Consider the following 7,855-nt stretch of genomic DNA (forward strand, 5'->3'; position numbering starts at 1 on the left):
GCCAACTCAATAAATTTGGCTTCATATTCTGCCACGGACATATTTCCCTGCTTCAGTTCTAGAAACTTAATCTGCATTTGATTCTTCACATAGCGAGGAAAATGCTTTTCTAAAAACAACTCTTTAAACCTATCCCATGCAATAACTTCTTCACCCTCTAAGGCCTTTTTAGATTCCCACCAATAATTCGCCTCTCCTTTCAACAAGTAACTAGCAAAATCAGTCTTCTGGTCCTCACCTACCTTCACTAGTGCGAACGCTTTCTCTACTTCTTTTAACCAGGTGGTAGCTTTAATAGGATCAGTAGTCCCTTCAAACTCTGGAGGTTTAACTGACTGAAACTGCTTAAAAGTAACAACAGGTAATACTGGTGGTAATTGAAGCTCAGGACGAGGTGGCTATTGTAACATTTGTTGTTGTATCTACTGTTGCTGATGCTGCATCTGCTGCTGCATCATTACCATCTGTTGTTGCATCAGATGGAACATTTGGTTCATGGTCTCATTAGTCTGATTTTCAGAATTGCTGTTAGAGGTCTCAGCCCTAGTCTTTCTTTTTGGTGCCATCTTCTTCTGATAATAAAACAGGTGATATTTATTTAACAGTTTAATAAACAATCGACAATATGTATGGAAAACAATTTATCCTGTATTCATAACATGGTTTATTTAAAGAAAACAGTTGCTGAGTGTACAGACTGGAAATGTAAATAGTTAAATAAAATAATTGTTTTTTTTCCAACAGGAATTATAATATGAAAAACTGTAAAGTGAAAGTAAATGCTATAAAACTGTAAAGACTGAAATTTAAATAAAAGAATTTGAAAAAAGTTCATCTTATATATATGTGACACCAGCTTCAGGTGTAAATGCTTGATACAAAAAGTCTCGGGCTACTGGTCATCACTACGGCTACAAGTCACACTATCGCTACAAGTTAAATTACTACTACAAGTTAAACTACTGATACACACATACACACTACTCACTAGGTTATACTATGCTGCCTCTATATACACATGCACTCTAGAGTCACCGTCTCAAACCCTCTCAGAACCCAGGCGGAATACGCCTAAGCTCCTCTCTAAGTGCCTGGACCACAGTCTGTGCCAAGCGAAAAACCCTGTAGAACTCTGCAAAAGAAGGAGGTCCATCATGAGTCAAATTATCCAGCTCCCAAGTAGCACTCATCAATACTGACTGTAATCGCTGTCTCATATAATAATCCGGCTGTAGGGCCGCTAACGGTCCTCTGTCCCTCTGATCAAATAGATGCATAATCTCCCGACACTGTGCCCGCCAATACTCCACCTCATCCCTCATAACTCTATACTCATGGTATGGTACCATATGCGGCTGAGCAACCTGACCTACTGACTCCTGAAAAGGAACCCTCGGAATACCTGCACCCTGCTGGGGTAAACCTAACTGTAGATCCACATGATGCTCTCCCATCCCCTCTACTGGAATCATCTGAACTATGTCCGGCTCTGGGGCATGCACTGGTATAGGAGGTAACAATGGTGGTGGTGGTAACTCCTGCTCAATACCTAGTATAAACTGGTGCTCAATAGGTAAAGGAACCATCGGCTTGAAGAACTCAAATGGATCAAACATCTCTATGGGGTCATGCACTATCCCCTGTACTGGTGGTACCGGCTCCTGTGGCAATGGTGGTGGAGGTGGTAGAGGAGGAAACATATGCTCAGATACTGGAGGTATGGCTGGTGCTACTGGCCCAGTGACTGTCCTCTCGGAAGATGCAGAATAACCAGAAGATGCCATCTGATAATATACCAAGGAAAAGAAAAGGTCATTAACAATCCTAAGATTATTTCCCTATTCTAATCTGACCTAAATCCTAACACTATTCATCCTAATTTGACTATCCCTATCTTATGTGATCTCCTTATCTTATCTTAATCCTAATGTTCTTGTTTTCAGGGACCAAACCTACAGCTCTGATACCAAACCTGTAACGCCCTCCAGACCCGGGGTATAAGTCTGGGGGTTACTAGCTAATCACCAAACCTGTACAATTTGATTAACAATTAATAAAGAAATGAAATTAAACCCCTTTAACACTAACCAGGATCTTTTTAGGTTGAAGTATAAAAACAAAAACCACTAACTACTTTTATTACAAACCAACATTCAAAGTCTCACAAACTCTCTTTATTACAAACCATTGTCTAATTCATTTTAAGCTAAGTTCAACTTTTATTCAAACACACACACCTACTATCTATCAACACTCCACCTGCTCGGGCAACTCAAAGCTTTCTTCCTGGATTGGGATCAACACCTTGGGTATAAGAGGATCCCGAGGCTTGACTCGCTTCTTTACCACTCGAGTCCTGATTGGTTTCATATTCCTTCTTAACTGAAAACAATAAGGTGAATAACAATAAAAGGGGTGAGCCAAAAGTTGCTCAACAAGTCCACAAACATATAAACAGTGTTAAAGCATTTTAAATGAATCCGCCATCCCAGGTATATCTGCCAAGATATAACCTCACGAGAATAGAAAGAAGGCCATTACTGGCGAGTACAAATAAACTAAACTGGACACAAGTTCGCATCTATATTCTGCTGATCAGTCAGAATATAATGCAGATCCATATCTCAGTATATAGATCCAGTCGGGTACCCAGGCACTAAGGCCCACGTCGAGGCACCAGTCATCCCGGTCCTCAGGATTAAGACACACTCAATCCCAAAATATCCTTATCCAGTCCATAGCTCAGCAACCGGGACAATCGGTATGCTTTGATATATTCCAAACACTAGAATATATCAATCTCCATGTGTTACCAACAGAATATGAATCAAGAATCAAAAGAAACGGAGAAATCAAGAATTGAAATGAAATATGAACAAAGGAATAGGGATTGTATATTAGTGATCAAGAACAATAATCAAGAGAATGTAAATGTGATAAATATTTGAATCAATATCACTATTCCGAAAGTAGAATAGAGGAAAAACTTGCCTTCTGCGCGACTTACTGCAATTGAATCACTTATGTCTATCACCTTGGACTATTACCGACTCAACTGGCCTGGCTGGCTTAGCTTCTGTTGGCAAAACAGACTGGTTAAGTCACGTCGTACTTCATTTGTATCTTGAATCGACTTCAAACTGATCCTAACATCTACCCATGCGCTTATGACTGACTCATGTATTACATATAAGCAAGTAAGACTCGATTAACCACGTAATACACATAAGCACATAAGCATATAATCATTTTTATGGTTAAAATAATTTTTAAAACCAAAATCGACTCGCTGATTGCTTAACTGATCGTTATCTGACTCGTTTCCCATTTTTCCGGAATTTTTCGGACTCGTCTCGGCACGTAACTTGACTGATAATCAAACAAGTCACAAAATCAACTAACTTCTAAAAAAATTAAGCTTTGATATTATTTTTAATGAGAAGGATTCATTTTTCTGAGTTAAGAGGCTTTCGTTTCACGCAAAACGGACTAACGGTTGAATTATTATTAATTAAATACTGATAATTCCATTTATTAATCATTATAAATAATTATTACTAATTTTTAAAACCCAAAAATAATTTTTAAATCATTATTTAAGAAAATCAGAATTAGAAATAATTTTTCTATAATTTTTCAAATTAAATTGAATTTATTATGATTTATTGAAAATTATTTAATTAATTATCAAAATAATTAATCACTTTTAAATAATTAATAAGTAATAAATAAATAATAAATAATTAAGAAAATAATTCAATCTGAATTTTAGAAAATAATTCAGAATTATTTATAATATAAATTAATTAATTAAATAATTAATTAATCAATTTACAAAATAAATAAAACTGATTTTTAAAATTAATAAAAATAAAATAAAAATCAAAATTTCAGAAACAGTTGTCAGAAATTGGTTTCTGACAAAAACAGATCAAAACCGGGTAATCTGAACGGGTCAAACGGGTTGGATTCCGGGTCACCAAGAACACGTCGGAATTTTTCTAGATTCCGGTGAGTTCCCGGAGTCCGGCCAAGCTCCGATCAGCCCCAAATCAACACCATTTGGTGCTGTTTTTGAGTGCTTTTCATTGCAAATCAACACAGCAATCCAACCACGGCCAAAACATCACAGAATAACTCCTGAATCAACTTCTCCGACAAAATCGACATAAACTCCGGCCAAAAATCGAATTTGCAGAATCGTACATAAAATCAAACGTTATATAGTGCAAAATGAAGCTAAGAACATATACAATCAAAGCCCTAACATTACAAGAACCAAATATTCACAGAAATCATCGAGTTGTGTTTTGAAAATTCGGCCTAAACCCTAGAATTCGTGAATCACTCTCCAAGCATCGTTTGTTCAATTAAACACCATGAATCGACTGTAAATCATCTAACAAAGCTATATCAATCATCAAAACATCACAATAACCCCAGAATCAAAAAGCCCTAATTCGAACATAAACCCTAAAAATCAAAAATCAAAAATGATGCAATAAAACGTGAAATTGATGCAAGAAACAGAAAGAACGGATCACAACCTTCGATTTGAGTACTTGAATCACACGATTTGATGTTGTAATCAGTGAGAAATCACGACTTGATTCTTCGACCCGAACCTGTTCTTCCCGACCCGATTTCAGAGAATTTTTGGTAATTTTGCAGATTTTAATGATTAATTATAATTAATTAAATAAAAATTAGGCTATTTATAGTAGTAAAAATAATATTCCTAATTAAAATTAAGGGGCTAATTATACATTAAATAAAAATATTGGGCCCTAATTTTTATAATTTTTGAGTATTAAAATTTAATTTATAAATATTTTATATATGCAATATATATGCCAAAAATTCCCAAAAATTGTGAATAATGCAATAATGCAAAGAAATAATATAAATGAAAGTCCTATAATTTTATAAAAATAAAAATGTGATTTTTGTGGGGTTTTTGACACCCAATGGGGCCCGAAAAAATTATTTTTCGTAAAACGAGAAAATTTTATAAATTATCTAGATGTTCAGAACAAGGCGATTGTAAAAGCCATTTGATGAAAAATAAGGCCCATTATTTTATTTGAAATGCTGGCTTTAAAATCATCGTTTGGATCATAAAACGTTTGAAATAAAACCTATAAATGCATAATAAAATATCTGAAAAATACCTTAAAATACAGAAATGACATGGAATACACGTATCACGTAACAGTTAGGGTTTATCAGATAATCACACATAAATGACACATTAATTCACATATTTTATTATAATCATGATATAATATAAACGTAAAGTTCCCAGTCGTTACAGAGCAACCCAGACTCTCACTCATGTCACTACCTTCCCTCAATCCTAATAGTGATTGCACAATTACTAAGTCATCTGCACTTGTGACTATAGTTGAGATTTGGAGTTGTGCAGAGACACACGACGGATGAGAAATATCCATCGGGATAGTAATTTGACTATCCGACGGATGACTGCTGTTAGGCACATCCGTCAGGATACAATCACTACTCGACGGATGAACAATATCCATCGAGTGAGTAGAAATAAATGAGTTTGGAGTGGAAACTATTGTGGACTCTGTGCAGATTGATGAAAATTTTGGCACAGATGTCTCAACGGTCTCAGAAAGAAATGGCAAGTGAGCCAACAAATCATCTAGAAGATGATGCTCACTTGCATGGATTTTCGGCTTCTCCAACAGAGTTAAAGATGGAGAATATGGTTGTGATATTTGAATCATGTCAACATCCAAAGATTGTGTGAGAGAATTTGGTGTTTGAGGTGTTTCAATTTGTACATGTTAGATATATTTGATAATGTCATGGCTAATATGTTTTATGTTTAGATTTCAGATCTTATTTGAACAGAACAAATCAGTACTTAACTGATCAGTACTTATACTGGAAGTCAGAACTTAAGGTACTGGAAGTCAGAACTTAAGGGATATCAGTACTTATGTTATCAGGAGATAGATATCAGAACTTAAGTGCTGAAGGACGATCAGATAAGGACAGTAGCTGATTAAAGTTAAGAAGATCAAGATAAACATAAGAAGAGATATGCATGAAGAAGGAATTCCGTGAAGAATGGAATACTTGGAATAGAAGATATCTGATTGATATATTTTAGGAAGCAGAATTATATTCCATATCAATTAGCGAATATCTTGTAACTGTGTAGTATATAAACACAGAAATAGAGTTTACACTAGAGGTGTTATCATTATCGAGAATATTATTTATTATAACTCTAGAAGCTCTCGTGATATTTTGTTCATCACTGAGAGATAACAGTTCCAGATTGTAACAGAGTTTATTGTTTAAATAAAGTTTGTTTTCTGTTACATAAGTTCTTGAAGTTTGATTTGATTGTAATAAACACTGTATTCACCCCCTCTACAGTGAAAGTGTGACCTAACAAGTGGTATCAGAGCTATCTGTTAACACACATACAGTTAAAGATCCAAACACAATCATGTCTGACACAGAAACTCCAACTAAGCCTACCAAAACTGAGGAATCATCAAAGATATCAACTCAGAGTCGATATGAGACTATCAGAGTTCCCATATTGAGACCATCTGAATATCCCATATGGAAGGTAAGGATGACCATGTTTCTGGAAGCAACAGATCCAGAATACCTTGATAGAATCAGGGAAGGGCCTCACAAACCTACCAAGCTCGCTGTTGTAGTTGCAGGTGAAGCAGCAATGACCGTACCAAAGGAAAAGACTGATTACACTGCTGAAGATATAGCATCTATTGCTAAGGATGCCAAGGTACGTCACTTATTGCATAGTGCCATTGATAATGTAATGTCAAACAGGGTAATCAACTGCAAGACTGCTAAGGAGATATGGGATGCACTGGAGACAAGGTGTCAAGGAACTGAAACAGTTAAGAAGAACAGGAAGACAATACTCACTCAAGAGTATGAACACTTTGACTCTAGGACTAATGAGTCATTGACTGATGTATATGATAGATTTGTCAAACTCTTGAATGACTTGTCATTAGTAAATAAGGAGTATGATCTTGAAGATACAAACCTCAAATTCCTGTTAGCTCTTCCTGAATGTTGGGATTTGAAGGCAACAACAATAAGAGACAACTACAATCTTGATGAAACAACTCTTGATGAAATCTATGGAATGCTCAAGACCCATGAACTTGAGATGGAACAAAGAAGCAAGAGAAAAGGAGGAAAGTCAAGGACAGTTGCTCTCAAGGTTGAAGAGGAATCCCCCAAACCACCTTCCTCAAAGAAAGATAAGGGTACAGCTCTTATCATAAAATCTGATACTGAGTCATCAAGTTCTGAGAGTGATGATGACTCAGATTCTGAAAGCTTGCCTGAAACTGATGCTGATGAGGAGATGATGAAGCTGTGTGCTCTTATGGTGAAAGGAATCACAAAGATTGCATACAGGAAGTTCAGGAAGGGAAAGATGTTTTCCAGGAAAGGCATAAGTTCTGATAAGAAGAATTTCAGAAGATCTGAAGGAAAAGGAGGAAAGTCTGACAGAGGAGATTACGCTAATGTTAAATGTTATAATTGTGGTGAGAAAGGCCACATATCTCCTGATTGCAAGAAGACCAAGAATGACAAAGGCAAAGCTCTTGTCACAAAGCAGAAAAGCTGGACAGACACCTCAGACTCTGAAAGTGAGGAGAACTATGCATTGATGGCAAATGCTGATAAATCAAGTTCTGAGAGCAGTTCTGAAGCTGCTGAAACAAAGGTACCTCAGACTACTTATGCTTTTCATACTGATGATATTGATGAGTTGAGAAGATATCTTAAAACCATGTTTGTTAGTTATAGAGATCAAACTTTAACA

The sequence above is a fragment of the Apium graveolens genome, chromosome 3 (assembly GCF_009905375.1).
Source record: "Apium graveolens cultivar Ventura chromosome 3, ASM990537v1, whole genome shotgun sequence".
Lineage (NCBI taxonomy): Eukaryota > Viridiplantae > Streptophyta > Magnoliopsida > Apiales > Apiaceae > Apium > Apium graveolens.